Here is a 19303-nt window from a genome sequence, read left to right as displayed (position 1 = left end):
GAAATATTATATTTGTGGGAAATGGGGCATGATGAAAAAATGTGAATTGAAATGTTATAAATGTAACAAAATTGAACATTTATGGCTAGATTACAAAAAAATGAAAATAAGAGTAGGAGGGAAATTGACTAGGCTTAGACTGGCCTGTTAAGAAAGATATCCTATAGATTAGCTATGAACTTATGAAACCAGGAATCTGAGGAAAACGGAAATGAACATTTTAGAGTGCTTTCTGCAAATGCGAATAGTATTAACACTATAGCAAGAAGAAAAGGGATTTTGGAGTGGTGTAATACATGTGAGGTAAAAGTAATTATTTTAGAAGACACAATATTTTTAACAAATGAGGAGAGATTACAGAGAAACTATGGTAAGGAAAGATAATCTGGAATTTGGGAAATAGGAGATGTTCTGGAATAGCCATATTCTGATGGATTTGATTAAACAAATGTAAAGCCCATTTCTACATTTGGAATTTGTGAAAGCTTTTATTCTAGACAAGCCATATTAAAGAGTGCTTGGGCTTTTTTCATGTCAGAAATCTACAAAATTCCCCCCATGTTGTTTCATACACATAAAAAGTGCAACAAAAGCAGAATGGACAAACAGCTTCCTGAAGCCTTAGAAAAGGCAGAGGGGTTTAAAAATGGCTCAAGGATCATCTCGAGTGGTGGCCTACTGTATACCATACATGTAATTTTAGGAAAGAAGCTACATTCTCGATACTGGACAGTTCCTAAAATGCATTGCACGCCCACATCTGATGAAGTAACTTTAAACAAAAACGTATTGTGACAACGAATTGTGTCAACGTTAATGTTATAGCAGAATAAACTTGTTGGTTTGAATCTCCCTCCGTGGCTTCATTGTTTCACCTTACATCACATTTTCTTGCATATTCTGTAGAAATACAGTAAGAAGAAACAAGTATATGGAATTATGACATTATATGCTTATACTAATTGTAAAGAAAGGGAAAGCTTATTTCATCAGATGTTAGACTATGTAGGGATAAATATTTAATAACATGATACTTTGAGATTTAAGTGGTAAGTATAAAAAGAAAGGAAATGAAATAAGAAAGTTTTTAGAAGTTATAGGCTGTGCTAAGACTTGAGATGTGGTTCTTGTTTTAAATAGTGTGATCTGTAATGTGAGAGTAGATAGGTAGGGGTGCTAATCTCACTCCAGCCCACTTGGTGTCTACATGTGTATATGTGCATCTCCCTAGAGAACAAGTGTGAATCCTGCACTGACTTCCAAAGTGCCATGATTCTGCACTTTTGGCTTGTTTGAACCAGGCTCTGCTGAGGTGCATCATCTCTGTAATGTTTTACAAAATTTCTGAGGCTCTAACACCAATCAAAGTGCTTTTCATTTATTTTCACTTATTTTATTGCATTTGCACTTGCCTATCATATTTATCTGTGCCTTATAGCTAATTTATCACAGTTGTACTGTTTTAAAGCAATTTACTGATTAACTGCATTCATTACTGTTTAACTGTGTTTCATTGCCATTTACTGCAATTCATTACTGTTTAACTGCATTTTACTGCACTTCTTCACTGTTTAACTGTATTTTTTCATACTGTAAGCTCTGTTTTTGTATGTAAGTGGTAAATCTGTGCTTTTCTGTGGGTTTTACTGTGTTCTTAACCCTTAATTTGATTAGCATAGTCATTATACAGGCTTGCTGCATTCAGAGCTGTTTGTTTTTGCCTTCTGTGTTCCTAGCAGCCATCTTGTGTTTGCCTTCTGTGTATCTGCTAGCCATCTTGTATTGGTAGGGGCCTATTGTCTCTGCTATTGAGACTAGCAGGGGTGCCTGGACCTTGTCTGGCACAAGCTGATTGGTAAAGAGAGCAGGGGCTAGCAGGATTGGTTCAATTTCTGTGTTACTAGTATTTTCTATTTTTTCTGGTATTTAAACCCCACTTTTGGGCTAGTTTAGGCTTGTTTGGGCTTGTTTGCACATTGCACACTGTAGCTGCACCATTTATAACCCATTGTGAGGTATGCCAGCTACAAGATCTTCCTTAGTAGCACTTATGTGATCACCTAGTAGTACTCATTATAGACCTTCCACCCTTTACCCCTTAGCACTCTCTCTGGTCTGCCTCCCTCAGACTCTGACAAATATGGATGGACAATTTCTTACAGTTTCTCCTGCCAGTCTGGTTGATATGGGCATCCTGAGACAGTATAGCAACTGCCTCATGTACATGGACAACCCTCTACTACTACCACCCAGGAACACAATTTGCGAGGGATGCAATTACATTAAGAACCTAGAGTCTATGTTCTCTCCATCACAAACCAGTATATCTGGCACTGAGGGTGTTGTCAACACAAACACCAAACACCACTCACACCTACACAACACACACCCACATATGCAGAGGTCCTCAACAAAAACATACGCAAACAAACGAGACCTCTGAGCAAAAAACACATGTGAAATCCACAGCACACCACACCACACATAGTCCACATACCTGTGTCTCACAGCCACTAAGGTCTAACCATAAACCCAACATACTAGTCATAGAAGACTCCATTGTGAGACGTACAGATGTGCCCCTCACCAGGCTAGATAAGGAGAAAGTCACAGTTAGTTGTTTGTCAGGAGCCTGATTCTACCACATCACACATGCACACATGTCTCTCAACAACAGGTAATATTATGACTCTGTCACAGTCCATGTTGGAGTGAATGACTTGAGATGTACCTCCCTAGACTATATGAAGACAGACATGATCAAGCCCATTAAATATGTGTCCCAGGCAGGTATGTTCCTAGCCTTCATTATTCTACCATCACCCAGAATGATGCTTCAGTACAAACAGAAAATGATTGACTTTAACAATTGGCTTAGTTTCTGGTGTCATTCCAAGGGGATCCTGTACCTGACAGCCTGGGAAGACATGATTGACAGACCACTATGCTTTGCCGGTGATGGCCTGCATTTGTCTTCCTTGGGCTTTAGGCTTCTGGCAAAGGGTCTTGCCACCCTGATAGCACCCTTTTTAGGTAATGCCATGAGGTCAAAACTACCAACATGAAAATGTCATCAAAATGCAAATTAAAGGTCATGGTGCTAAACACTAGGAGTCTAAACATGAAACTGCACTCATTGTAAGCATTCTTAACCCTGGAAGATGCTGACATTTATGCAGTCACAGAAACCTGGTTCAAAGATGCGGAGATCACCCCAGCCATACCAGTTACTTATCCTATTATTCATTTAGACCACAAACCATGGGCAGCAAAGCAAAAAGAGGTGGAGTTTCAATATATATTAAAGACATACACACCTACAGGCTAGTAACACAGTATGATGCACAAGAGACACTCCAAATGTAGTTAATCACTGACAAAACCCATATTCACATCATAGCTAGCTACAGCCTGCAACTTTGACTCCAGATGCTCACTCGACCTATCTGGACCTCTTCGAATCTATCAAGATTCAACCCTTTACCCTGATCCTGGGTGACTTTAACTGTCCAACCATAGATTGGAAGAACTACTCATGCCAAAACACAAATGTCCAGAAATTCCTTGATTTTATCAGTGCAAATGCCTTGACAAGCTGGTTGTCACCACACACAAGAGTTAATAATATCTTCAACTTGGTATTAACCAGCATGATTAACCACTGCAGCATCCCTACAGTGTCATCCTCCTTAGTAAGATCTGACCACAAAGTGGTCACTTTCAAAGTCACCATCTTCCCCAACCCCCTCCCGCCAGCTAGGGTCAAACAAAAAAACTTCTCCAAAGCTGATTACAACCTCCTGAGGGAAGGTATAAACAGCTTCACAGCCCCCTCCTCCTCCATAGGAATTGGCACAAATGCCCAAACCTACACCAAAGTACTATATAAGCATTTAGATAGCTGCATGGAATCAGGTATACCAGACAGGACAAAATCCTCCTCCTCAAGTAAGAGTAAACCTGTCTGATGGACATCTACAATAAATAAACTCTATAATAAAAGGAAAAAATTGCTGTCCAGCACCAAGAAGGAGCAGGTACCTAATAGGAAGCAATCTCCTTAGCCTGAACAAATAAATAAGAGCACTAGTGAAATCCTCCAAAGCAAACTTCAAGTCCAAACTGGCCACATCTACTAAAGACAATCATAAGGTCTTCTTCACATATGTCTACAATCTGAAAGGAAGCCCTCTGATCTGCTCAGAACTGGTAGTCAAGGATACCACATACACAAATGCCGTAGATATAGCCAACCTGCTGGCAGACAGGTTCATTGAAAACTTCACCCCTCTGTTCCCCATCAGTAAATCAGGACATCCCCAGCACCTGCCCCCCTCCCCTTATCTCTAGGGAGCAAGTCATCACTGCCCTCTCAAAGGCAGAAAATACAGCCTCCATGGGACCTGATAACATCCCAGACTGCATCATACATAAACTCAGGCAGGAACTTGCAGCACCATTAGGCACCCTTTTCAACCAAAGCCTGAGTATCAGCTTCATCCCAGCCGAGTGGTGGACAGCCACTGTCATCCCTTTGCACAAAGGTGGAGTGTCCATTGATTGAGGAAATTATAGACCCATCAGCCTAAATTGTTTAGTCAAGTTTTACGGTGTGGAGCATCGCTTATCTTTTGTTTTTTGAAATTATAGACCCATCAGCCTGACTAGCCTGATCTGCAAGGCCATGGAATGGATTATCATGGGCCTCAATAACAAGGACATTGGCAACCTCCAAACACTTGATCCCACACAGTTTGGTTTGTCATGGGGAAGTCTTGTTTGTTAAACTTGATCAACTTCTTAGAGACTTTCACGAAAGCCGTGGATGAGTGGAAGACAGTGCACACTTCCTACCTTGACCTGGCCAAAGCCTTTGATACTATTCGTCACTTGGGTATACTAGATAAAATCTCTTAACTAGGCATCAATCTGCATGTTATCAGATGTGTAGAAAACTGGCTGACTGATAGAACACACCTAGTCAAAATAGGGGAAGCCACCTCAAGCAGTAGGCCTGTAATGAGTGATGTACCCCAGGGATTGGTCTTGGGGCCTCTGTTGTTTGGAATATATTTTTCTGGGGTGCAGGCCAAAACCAGTGGGCTATGGCCGACCACATTTGCAGATGACTGCAAGCTAAGTGCTGTCATCAATTCCCCTAGTGATGTGGACATCCTCAAAGAGGGTCTCACCCAAACAAATGATTGGTGTCAAAAACATGGCCACAAACTGAATGCCAGAAAATGCTTCATCAGCCCCTTTGGGAAGAGTGACATCCCCACAAATTATCACATTGATAACAAGGTTCTAAGCACACAATCAGTCATGAGGGAATTGGGCACCCAGGTTGATAGCAACCTGACTTTTGACCACCATATTGCCTCTGTTGTATGGAAGTCTTTCTACATGGTCCACCTCATTAGGAAGGGTATCTCATCCAAGGACAAGGAGGTCATAACATCCCAGTATTCTTCTCTTATAAGACCTATTATTGAGTACAATGCTCCTTTTGGCAAGTACCTCACAAAGCACATACAGCAGCTGGAGAGACCACAGGGGTTCCTCACCAGGAGAATCCAGGCCCTCAAACATCTACCCTACAAAGATAGGCTAAAAACCCTGTCCCTCTACTCAGTCTCATACAGACTCCTGTGAGGTGACCTCTGTCTGGCATACAAAGCAATCTCAGACCCTGTCTTGATGGGACTGATGCATATCCGCAAGTCAAGCTCCACTCAAGTAACCCACATGTGCGACCTCAACCTAGTCTGTGACATAAATAGGACTTGTTGGCAGGACAGACTTGTGTCCCAGAGACTCCCCCATCTGTGGAATAGACTCCCTCTCCATATCAGGCAGAGTACCTCATTATCCCTTTTTAAGTGCAACCTGGATAACTGGATGGGGAACAGAAAATACACCCCTGGGATTCCACCTGTGTCCCTGCTGGGCAGGGGCATCAAGTGCTGACTTGTCAGAACATGTGCGACCTCAACCTAGTCTGTGACATAAATAGGACTTGTTGGCAGGACAGACTTGTGTCCCAGAGACTCCCCCATCTGTGGAATAGACTCCCTCTCCATATCAGGCAGAGTACCTCATTATCCCTTTTTAAGTGCAACCTGGATAACTGGATGGGGAACAGAAAATACACCCCTGGGATTCCACCTGTGTCCCTGCTGGGCAGGGGCATCAAGTGCTGACTTGTCAGAACATGGGATAAATTCTTGGCTAGGCTTGTTAGGGCCTCAGGGCTAATAGCCTAGTAACTTCCTATGATCCTAAGTTAAAACTTTGGGACAAAAATTCATGGACTTGAAAAAGGGGTATAGAACTGAAGTAGATTATTTTACAGTACCAGAAAGTTTAGTTATGCTATTTATTTATTTCACATTTGTTGACTGAGAAAGTCTGACTAGGAGAGAGCCTATTTTCTGTGGAGGGCCAGAGAGAAATGCTCCAGATGCTTGTCTTTGGAATGTGGGAGGAAACCAGAGTACAAAGAGGAAACCCATGCAAATGCAGGGAGGACATGCAGACTCTGCACAGAAGGCACCCCAGCCAAGAATCAAACCAGAGAACCTCTTGCTGTGAGGTGACAATGTTAATAGTTGCATCACTGTGCCACCCAATACTAGAAGAGGAAGTAGTTGAAACAGGATTTTCTGATCATCTTGCGATATGGTGTGAGATAAAGTAAAACAAGAAATATATAAAATAGGCACAGGAATAAAAAAGATAAATGAGAAAGCATGGAATGAAGAAGGAAAGAGATTAGTAATACAGTTATGGAAGGATCATATTACTATGAAAACATTTTATAAAAAATCGTTCTGAATGGTGGATAATATTTAAGGGAAATATAAAAAATGTTTTTTATAATGGCAATATGATATGGGAAAGTAGAGACAGAAAAATATAAAAGAATATATAACAATGCATTGGAAAATTTAGAACATAATGATAGAAAGTACTTTGTCAAAGAAGAAATAGTATATGAAAGAAATCAAGAAAAAATACAAGAAACTGTTACATAAGCAAAGATATTTTTACAAGAAAAAAGAGAAGATGTATCAAGTTACTTAAGCAGCTCAGTAAAGGAAAATGGCAGTGTAATGAGAGAAATAAAAAATGTAAAAGAAGAAATAGAAAGTACTCAGTAAAAGATTATGAACAGATAGTACAATATGTACAAGAAATGTTTAAAGAAAAAAGAAAGTAGTGATGAAAAAACATGGACAATAAAAAGGTAACAGAAAAACAGAATAAAGAGTTGGAAAAGGGGATTTCTTTAAATGAACTAGATAAAGTATTAGGACAAGTAAATATAGATTTGGCTGCATAGATTTGGTATGAAATGTATACAAAATTAAGGGACTGGCAAAAAAATATGTTTTAAAGGGGTCTACTTTGCTTGTACAAAGTTTCAGTACTTCAAAACCCACTTGGTTGAGACCAGTTGTTTGAAGTACCAAATCTTCGAACATGAAGTATGGAGATCACAATACAGCGCGGAATAGGAATATTCCCTTTTCCTCGCTGTAGTGTAATCTCGGAGTTGGTATATTTAAGTAGGGGGATGTGGGGGGCACATGCCCCCCACAAAACATGTTTTCTGTGTTTTTTTTTTCAGCCAACGGATCCGGCAACTAGGCTTCAGCGATAGTGCACTTTCATTGACATGCTCTTTCGCTGAAGTGGGCATCTACTTTGTTTGTTCGATGTAATGTATTTTCAAACAAACAAAGTAAATCCATTTTAAAGATTTTGAATGAATGTTTAAATGAAACCTTTAAAAGAAAAAAAACATTGTATCAGTGAGGAAGTAGGCTGTTACGAAGAAAAAACATTTTTGTGGAAAATAAAAATTGATGATATAGAAAAGATAGAAAAATTATGGTATAAGAATGTAATGATAAAACATTACTTTGAAAAACTTCATTGGCAAAACCTGGAATTTGTTGCCAAACTATATAACCTTACAATCCTCCAAAAGTCTCTTAAAAAAAAAACTCAAGCAGTATCTCAAAGTGAATTGGCTATGCCCATGTACCAACCTTGATTAAGTTATAAACTGAAAGCATATTCTGTAATTATCATAACTTACGTCACCAAGCTCTGCTTCCAATCTGATGTCCCTTACTTTGAATTGTGTCTGTCCATGAGAATTGTGAGTCCCTACTAGGGAACACTACTAAGCCATTATATATAATCACTTTGTTTTTATAATTGTTTGCTAACTTCTGTGTAATCTATGTAAGTTTGTCTATGTGGAACTTTTCTCCCAGGGCCTCCATTGAAAATGGACATGTATCCAGTCGGACTATCCCAGTAAACAAATGTAAAATAAAATAAATAAAAAAAAAATGGAAAAATCTATCAGATGAAAAAAATTAAAGATGTAAAAATAAGAAGCAATGTTGTAATCAAAAATTAGAATGTCAATATTTTCTGTGGAGACTGGTAATAGATAAAGTGCCAGAAAAAGGAAATATGCCATATAAAAAGGAAAGTGATAGAATGTGTTTACATTGCCAAGAAGAAGAAACTATGGAAAATGTGCTTTTGAAATGTAAAAGAGCAAAAAATGCTATGGGAAAAGTATGTTAAGAAGATTTTTTCAAACATATAAAAGAAGTGGATAAAATAAACATGGATATGATTAAATATGGATAGCATATGAAGAGAAGTTTGGAATATGTTAAAAGAATAAATAAAACATTATTTTATCTTATATGGGTTATATGGAATGAAAGAATAAATTAAATAATATTTAATGGTTAATGTATTTTAGCAATAGTATTAAGTAAAATCAGGTGGTAGTTATAGAAAAAGAAGTGGGAGTATAACAGGGATGAAAATTTAGTATGATTGTAGGAATTATCACAGTTACTTATGTGATGCCATCCTGAATCGATGTGTAAAAAAATAAAAATGGAATTGAACCCTGTGTCACTTGTGCTCTGAATATGAGTTCACTGCTCTTACACCTGCTGCCAAAGGGAAATCTACGCAGTATGTCTATGTTTTACATTCAGTACTATCCAAAGTGCTGATGGCTGTGCTTCACTGCTTAGCATGTTTGCGTGAAGGAAGGTGAACCAATAGAAATGTTACTATTTTCCTATTTAAGCAGAGAACCCCATTTGCCAGTAGCTTAACTCCTCACAAATGAGGAAAGCAATAGCAACAGTTCCTCATGTCATAAATGTTGTGACACAACATTTCCAATATAAACTACAGTATGAACACCATAGTATCTGTCAGCTATTTCTCCCATAGCATATATGCATAAGTACTTCTCAGGTTCAAGCTGTATTCATTAAATGTGAATTTCGCATGTGCAAACACTTTGTAATGTTTCTTGCAAATCAGTTTCTTGGTGATGCACTATGTTAACAGCTGTTTTCCATGTATTACTATGTTTATTGCCCAGTTATTCTTCATCCCATCCAAAGGCATTTAAATAAACAACAATTAAGAATGTGTTTGTTATTCACTCAGACATGTGTGTGCCCTGTACCTATGCACTTGAAAATGGATATGTCAGTAATAGGTCTAATGTCAGCTACAATACAGAATCAAAGAGCACAACTGCATTATTAAATTTGTTAAAGGTTTCATAATGACACTAGACATTGCGATTGTCTGATACATACCTTAGTGTGGACATCAGTATGAACACTCATACAATAACACTTGCATTCATGATGTTTACAAAACGTGTGTGTGTGTGTGTGTGTGTGTGTGTGTGTGTGTGTGTGTGTGTGTGTGTGTGTGTGTGTGTGTGTGTGTTTGTCTGAGTGTGCTACCTGAGAAACAGGTACATGTATGTCTCAGTTCTGCAACATGCCAGCTTATTGTATATAGGTTAAAAAGCTGTATTTTAAATATTTGTGCACATTGCAAGCATAAAAGCATTACTAGAAAGGCCCACCCAGAGTCTGCTACACTTTGCTGTGAAGGAAAGGTTAGTTTGCTTATTTGTTGTATTTTGTATTACTTTATTGTCTTTTTATATTTTGAATACTGTGATTTGTTTTCTTTACATTGTGTTTTACTTGTATTCTGCTTTTACCTGCATATTAAAACTTCAAAAGAGACCAAAGCTCTGTCTCTTGTGAGTTAGGCAGATTTTTTTTCCCACCTCCCACTCGCTTACTGTCATGTTCTTAAATACCACTGTCTTTCTATTTGCCTGCCTCTTATGTTAATTTGACCATATATCTCATTACCTCTGCTTTCACTGGCTTGTATGAGTAAGCACAAAATTATCATTTTGTGAAATCACTCCCCTTCAACTATTTAAATTTGTCGGCCATCCTACTGTATTCCATCGTACCAGAATACAAAAGTGACCACACCCGTTCAATCTATCTTGCTGTTTTAAAAATAGTGACTCTCCACTAAAACTTAACTTTTTAGAAAGGTAAAACTTAAGTTACCTACTTTCACATCTAACTTATTTAGTGCACACTGCAGTGTTTAGGATAACATTTTATTTTCATCTTACCTTTAAGCATCCCTGTGACTAGCACTTGCTCTAATACCTGCTGGAAAGCAATAGGAAGCCTTAAACTGATACAAGCACTCAACTTTCCTTGTTAATAAGGAGAAATTAATCGTAGGCACTAAACAGCCTATAATTGCAAAGTACCTTGCTAAGGCAAGGGAAAACAGCTCCTGTACTTTACACAAAAAGCACCAAACCAGGCATGTCCAAGGGTCAGCTTCTGGTGATTTCACCTGTCTACCTGGTGAATCTGGGCATACTGAGGCAATGCAGCAATTGCCTCATGTACACAGACAACCCTCTCCTCCTACCACCACCCAACACTACAACCTGTGAGAGATGCACTTGCATAGCCAAACTGGAAGCAAAGCTCTCTCCACCCAAGATTGTGCTAGACAGTGAAGAGGAGAAGGTTAACATCCACACTACACCTCAAGCAACACATACCCCTTCTAAACCCACACCACCAACACCCACATATAGCAACATTAAATCCACATATGTGGAGGCCCTTAACTGTAACCTGCCCAAGCAACAAGGACCTCCGAAGCTGAAATGCAAACAAACACAAATCACAACCAAAGTGTCACATAGCTCACAACACCAGTGTGCTACCCAGCAACAGCCCCTAAGGCAAGACAATTACCTAACACTTTAGTCATAGGTGACTCTATAGTTAGGCACACTGATGTCCCACTCACCAGGCTGAACAAGGAGAAAATTACAGTCAGCTGCCTGTCGGGTGCCAGGATCCGCCACATAACGCATGCACTCAAGTCACTCCACAACATGTACAAATATGACTCTGTCATTGTCCATGTTGGAGTGAATGACTTGAGATGTACCTTCCTGGACTTCATGAAAAGAGACATGGAAGAGCTCTCAGATCATGTGACACAGGCAGGTATGACCCTAGCCCTGACTAGCATCCTGCCTTCACCCAGAATGATACCACAATATAAGGACAAAATGATTGACTTCAACAATTGGCTATGCTTCTAGTGTCATTCAAAGGGGATCCAGTATCTGTCTCCCTGGGACGACATGATCGATAGACCACTATGCTTTGCCAGAGATGGTCTGCACCTGTCACCCCTGGGATTCAGGTTACTGGCTAAGGCTCTTGCCACCCCTATAGTGCCATTTTTATGGAAAGTTCAAAGGACAAAACCACCACTGTAACAGGTACAAGCATGCAAATTCTGACAGAAATGCTACTCAGTGCTAGAAGTCTAAACCTCAAAATGCACTCTCTCGAGGCACTCCTAAAAATGGAGAACATCAAGTGCTGTGCAGTAACTGAGACCTGGTTCAAGGCTCCAGAGAGCACCCCTGCAATACCAGGCTACAACTCTTACCACACTTTTCGGCCACCAAACCAGGACCAAAACACTAAAGGTGGAGGAGTGTCCATATTCACCAAAGATATTCACACCACCAGGCTAGTTGCCCAACACAATGCATCTGAAATTCTTCAGGTGCAACTAACACTAGGTAAGACTAAAATCCAAACTGTAGCTTGCTACAGATCCTCCACCATGCCTCAAGATTCTCACTACACCTTTCTAAACATACTGGAAAATATTAAGATGCAACCAAACACCCTAATACTTGGTGATTTCAACTACCCTGCCATTAACTGGGAAAACTACTCATGTACCAACACCTTTTCCCAACGGTTCTTGGAATTCATAAATTGCATCGCCCTGGATCAACTAATCCATAGTTCCACCAGGGGCTGCAATATCCTAGACCTAGTCATTACCAACATGGGAAATCGATGCTTCACACCTATGGTCACCCCTTTGATGGTCAGGTCTGACCATAAGCTAATCACCGTTAACATCCACATCCCACCCCCACCCCCCAGTAAGGAAACCTCCATAAAATCTTCTTCAAAGCCAACTTCATGCTACTCAAGTCAGAAGTGACAAACTTCATGACACCCATGCAGACGGTAACTGAAAGTTTGACTGCTGAACCCTACACTAAGGCACTGTACGAGCACATCCACTCATGCATGAATCGTGCCATTCCAAATAGAACCAAGATGCTCTCCTCCAAAAAAAGGAAGCCAATCTAGTGGTCCCCTGCCATAAACAAACTTTACAACAAAAGGAAGAAACTGTTGCAGAAAAGAGGAAAATCCCAGGATGCAAAAAACTCTCTTACCAGCCTCAGTAAAAAGCTGAGATCCCTCATAAATTCCTCCAAAGCTAGTTATGAAAATAAAATTGCCAAAGATTCCAAAGACAACCACAAGGCATTCTATAACTATGTCAAGAATCTAAATGGCAATGCTCAGATCTGCTCTGAGCTGCAACAGAATGGCATTAAATATACTGATCCCAAGGATATTGCCAATATCCTGGCAGATCAATTCAGTCCCAACTTCATCCCCTCTCACCCCCTAAACAGCCCATTTCAATACCGGAAGATTACCAAATTCTGGTAACAATGGCCACACAGGTAAAAAACACACTCTGCAAAGCTAAGAATACATCCTCCATGGGACCAGATGACATCCCAGACTGTGTACTACATGAACTAGAAAATGAACTGGCACCTCACCTAAGTGTCATGTTTAATCATAGCCTCACCTCAGGCTTTGTGCACACTGAGTGGCACACAGCTACAGTTATCCCACTCCACAAGGGGGGATCCACCTTGGATCCCGGGAGCTACTGCCCCACCAGTCTGACAAGCCTGATCTGCAAGGCCATGGAATGTATTATCATGGACCTTATAAACAAAGACATTGGCAACCTTTAAACACTGGACCCCACCCAGTTTGAGTTCGTGAATGGCCAATCTTGTCTCCTGAACCTGATTGACTTCTTTGAATCAGTCTCCAGAGCAGTGGATGAGGTAAGGCGGTCTGCACAGCCTATCCTGACGTCACAAGGCCTTTGACACCATCCCCTACTCTGTAATCATAGCTAGACTTACTAAGCTGGGCATTAATCCCTACGTCACTCGATGGGATGCCAACTGGCTTACTGACAGAACCCAGAGTGTAAAAGTAAGCAACTCCAAATCCAGCTCCAGTCACATGACAAGTAGAGTACCTCAGGGTTCAGTCCTGGGACCACTCTTGTTTGGCATCTACTTCTCTGAAATACAGGCCAACACTAAGGGACTCTGGCTAACAAAGTTCACAGATGACTGCAAACTGGGAGCCATTATTGAATCCCCAAATGATGTGGATACTTTACAAAAGGGACTTACAGAAACAGATGCTTGATGCCAGAGCCATTGGCTCAAATTCAAGCTGGGAAAAAACATGTACCCATGAATTACCACATAGGTGGCAGTACACTAAACACTGAAAGTGTGATAAGAGACTTAGGGACACAGGTGGACAGTGGTCTCACCTTCAATAACCACATTGCCACAACAGTCAGGAAATCCTTCTATGTGGCACACCTCATCACTAAGGGCTTTTCATCCAGAAAAAAGGAGGTCATTGTCCCACTGGACTCATCCCCTCATTAGACCCATTATAGAATACAACACCCCATTTGTTATGTACCTCTCCAGACATCTGCAACAACTGGAAAGGCTGCAGAAATACCTCACTAATAGAATTACAGGCCTAAAGCAGATGCCCTATGCTGACCACCTTAAAAAACTCCAGCTATACTCTGTTGCATATCGTCTACTCAGAGGTGATCTCTGCTTAACATAAAAAGGCATGTCAAACCCAGAGCTGTTGGACATGCTACACTTAAAGAAATCTCAATCCCTCAGAGCCACACGCTCCAGGGATCTAAACCTTGTCATCACAATAAACAAAACATGCTGGAGGGATAGGTTCCAGACCCAGAGACTGCCCATACATGTCAGTCAGAGCGCATCTTTGGCCCTCTTCAAAAGGAACCTTGACGATTGGATGGGAGAAAGGAAATTCACCCTGGGGATCACGTCAGTCACCCTGCTAGACATGCGTCCAGGGAAGTAAATAGTGTGGGAAGAAATAGCCAGGGAATTGTTATGGCTAGGCTTGTATAGGCCCTAGGGCCGATAGCCTAGTACCAACCTATGAACCTATGAACCTATGAATCAATTTCCAAACTTTGCACACCAGTCTCATAACAGTAACATAAAATGATTATGCCAACCTCAATAAAGATCATTATGACAAGGAAACAATCAGACTACATTGATGGCACAAATGATGACTACTGTGTTCTTCAGCTTGCATAGATAGTTAGGGGTTCAGATTGCACAGCAGACAAATTGTGTATGCCTGTATATGTAACTGTGTATGTGCAAAGTCAGAACAGCATGACTGTGTGTCCTACTGTCATGACTCAAGTCCCATGGAGAACAAAGTTTTACAGATGTACATGACTACACAGCAAGTTCATCCAGCCCTCCCAACATCTTCATCCCAACATACACTAATGCTATACTTTTCTGTAAAGTGTTGTCTGACACCATGACAGCCAGACTTGTACCATGGCACTTGTGTTAATTACTGTGTTCTCTAGCTTGTGTAACTAGTTATGTAGGGGTTCTAATCTCACTGCGGTCAACGTGTGTGTGTGTGTGTGTGTGTGTGTGTGTGTGTTTGTGTTCAGTTAGTACATTCTGGAGACCATTTACAACAGCATGTGACACACTACTACTACCATCTTGTTCTCACTAGACACAGATGATGTAATCTGCTATAAAGTGTTGTCTTACACTATAACTGTCAGACTTGTGCCATGGCACTTGTGTTAAGTACTGTGTTCCATAGATAGGTAGGGGTTCTAATCTGACTGCAACTTGTATGTGCGGATAGTCAAAAGAGTATGAGTCTGTGTCCTACTGACATCAATGAAGTCTCATTGAGAAAAGGATTTCCATTTGTCCACGACTACACAGCAAGTTCATATAGCCCTTCCAATATTTTCTTCTCATCAGACACTGATGATGTCTGCTATAATGTATTCTGAGATAGCACAAAAGTCAGACTTGTACTATGGCACTTGAGTCAAGTATTGTGTTCTATAGCTTGCATAGATAGGTAGGTAGGGGGGTCTACTCTCATTGTGGTCAGGTGGTGTGTTTGTGTTCAGTTAGTTCACATTCTGGAGATCATTTCACAACAGCATGTGAGACACTCTTACTACCATCTTTTTCTCACCAGACACTGATGATGTCATCTGCTATAAAGTATTGTCTGACACTACAAAAGTAAGACTTGTGCTGTGGTGCTTGCATTAAGTACTGTGTTAGGGGTTCTAATCTTACGATGGTCAACATGTATGTTTATGTTCATTTTATTTGCATGTGTATGTTCATTTTACTATCAGTTTTGAGACAGTTTTAAAATTGAATGTGAGGCTACAGCTATGTCATGCACTACTGTCCACTTTTATAACAAACATTTATGATGTGATCCTCTCTAAAGTTCACTCTGACAGTATTATACTCAGATATATGTGTTGGCATGAGCATTAACTACTGTGTTCTCTAGCTTGTGTATTTAGATAGTTTATGGTTCTAATCTCACAGCAGACCGTGTGTGTATTCATTCAAATATGAGTGGGTAGACAATTTTGCACAGAGATGTGAATCCACATCTATGTGCCACAATCATCTCAACATCTTCTTTTCAGCATACAATGATGCTGTAATCCTCTATAAATTGCACTGTGACAGTGTAAAGTCAGACACTTGTGGTTGTGCTACTGTTGTGTTGTATGGAATTCAGTTTGTATACCTCTACAGGCCTAATATTCAGATCTGACCTCAGTCAGATTTTTTTTTGTGTGTGTGTGTGTGTGTGTGTGTGTGTGTGTGTGTGTGTGTGTGTGTGTGTGTGTGTGTGTGTGTATGTGGTTGGTGGTGTATTACAGTCAATATATGATCTCTTGATCTTTTGAATCTTTCTTCATTTGAATCTCACTCATGAGAACCTATAATATAGCCCCATGAATTATTCAAGATTCCCTAATTCTGTCTGGCAACATGACATGTTTCCTGCAGAACTGTGGCTGATGTCATTATCCCATGGATGCATACATACATCATGAAACACAAACCTTCTGGGACCCTTTGCGAGCATTTGGGGACAATTGGATGTGTCATTGCTAATTTTGTCAGGGGGTGGTGCACGCCACATATGGACGGAAGCAGTATGTAATACAATCCCACACATGCACACATATTCATGTAGCCCTACTATCTACCATCATATAGCTATGGTGACTTTGGTTTAAATGCTATACTAATTGCTTGAATTTATGTGATTTTGGCCTTCAGCGTAGTAATGTCCTATGACCATATGAAGATTACACATATCACTGTTGCTGTCATCCACATGTGCTGTATTGAGCTGTGGATATACAACAGCCCTACAACAGTATAATTGAGGTAATGTACTGATGGAGAGTACTGCCATTTTATTACATGTTCCTTCCATAACAGCTGTAGTAATATGCCTCTTGTGGACTGGTGACATGGGATGATGCTATGTATACTGTTGTCATAGTAAGGCATATGTTCTTCTCATGGAGTGTATTAACATTCTACACATTTCTCATTCAATCATCGCAGTGACACTTGCAGTATGGCACATATGTGCATGTGTATACCGAACATCATGAACTGCTATGTAACATACAGGAATATTACATATTGATTACATGGACATGTACACCTTGTGTCATTCACATATTTTATATACACAAACAGATAACTAGATCATACTTACTTGCAAACTTGGGGAATACGTTGTATCTCAGTTGTGTTACTATTCACAAGGGGATTGTTCAGGTGTTGTCCAGCAGCACTGTGTGACTGTCAGCATTTGTGCCATTAACTGTCCGGCATGCACCACATTCACCTTATTTGTAATGTGCCCATATATGGTATCCGAGTCCTCACATATACCTTTCCAATCATAAACATATAGGGACATGATGTGCAACAGATTTAATAATGTGAACTAGGTGGAGTTGTACGACTGTGTTAACAGTTCCACTGTGTGTAATGTGGGGCATACCCATGGTTGTATTTGGTAATGTTGTCACAAAGCTTTTGTTAAATAAGTACAAAATTGTAAAAGGAATACACAGCTATACACATATGGTTGTGGATGGCATTATCAATGCTCAACCAGAGGCAATAGACAACCTGCTAGCTGACAGATTTGGCTCAAACGTCACCCCCAACCACACTGCTTGTCATACAATGTATACATGCAAATACCGCTCAGCATATTTTCTCAAGACAGCAGCTCATCTTTGTGTTCAGTAAAGTTAAAAACATGGCATTAATGAGCCTTGACAACATCGCATATTGGCTTATCAATAATTCAAAACATGACCTAGCAGACACAGCTGGATCCCCACTTAACCACAACCTCTAGACAGGCTATTGTCTTACAGAAAGGTGGACATCCTCAGTTATCTTTCTGAACAAGGGGGGACTATCACCTGACAGGTAATTATAGACCCATAAGTCTTACTAGCCTCATCTATAAGCCAATGGAAAGAATTATTATGGACCTTATCTACAAGGACGCATGTAATCTACTGACTGTGTAATCAACACATTTTCTCTTCATGAAGGCTAGAGCATGTCTGTTAAATCTTCATCTCTTCTTACAGACGCTCACCAAGGCCATGGATGATGGAATGTGCATCCCAACTAACTTGACCTGGCGAAGGCATTTGACAAAATTCCACACTCAGGTATTACAGAGAAACTATCTCAACTGGCTATAAGCCACTATGTTATCACGTGCGTAGTACAATAGATCAGCATCAGGATACATACTGTAAAAGTATGTGACTTCACCTTTAGTGGGAGGCCAGTAAACAGTGCAGTACCACAGGATTCTGTACTAGGCCCTTTCCTGCTTGGTATTTAATTCACAGCAGTTAAGACAAACTTAGCCTTTGTCCAACCTAATTTGTGGATGACTGCAAATTGTGGACAATCCTTGAATGTAGTAATGGCATTGATATACTGCAGAAAGTATTAACTCTCACAAATGATTGGTTCCGGAGCCATGGAGACACAGTAAAATTTCCAAAAAAGCCTAAGTATTCCATTTTTAAAGCAAATACCCAAGCTAATTACAATATAGACATCACACCCCAATGAGTGGACCAGTGGTATGTGATCTGTGTACTAAGGTAGATAGTACTTGGAAGTTTGAACACCATGTGTCCAGAGTGGTGACAAATTCCTTTGTATGGCACAACTCATGAAAATGGGCGTGTCATCCAGATGAAAGGACTTCATAACTCCATTGTTCTTGGCCCTCATCACAACAATAATTGAGAACAATGCAGCCTTTTGCATGTAACTCACCACCTATCTGCAACAGCTGGAGCAACACCAGAAATTTTACACAATGAATATACAGGGTGCAAAAGACAAAACCTACTTGGAAAGATTAAAAGGCATATTACTGTGTTCTGTCCCTTACAGACTACTAAGGTCTGATTTGTGTCTGCCCTGCAGAGCATTCTATAATCCATCACTGATGGAAATGTTACATATTGTTAAAGCAAACTGCATGAGGGTCACTTGTTCCAAGGATGTTAACTCAGCCTCTAACATAATAAATGATGTTGGAGAGATAGAAACATCACTCAGACACTACACCTTCTCTGGAACAAGCTTGCCATTCGCATAAAGCAAAGGCCTTTCCTGACCCTGTTCAAGTGCAAACTACATCAATGGATGGTTAATGGTAATTATACTCATGGTGTTATGCCATTGTCCCTTACAGATAGGGCAGGTGGTCTTAAATAACATTGTATAGGCTCATACATGTGTGAACCT

This window comes from Protopterus annectens, chromosome 3.part1, assembly GCF_019279795.1.
Source record: "Protopterus annectens isolate FY-2018-M chromosome 3.part1, PAN1.0, whole genome shotgun sequence".
Taxonomy (NCBI): domain Eukaryota; kingdom Metazoa; phylum Chordata; order Ceratodontiformes; family Protopteridae; genus Protopterus; species Protopterus annectens.
The sequence above is the reverse complement of the archived record's forward strand: the minus strand, read 5'-3'. Positions refer to the sequence as shown.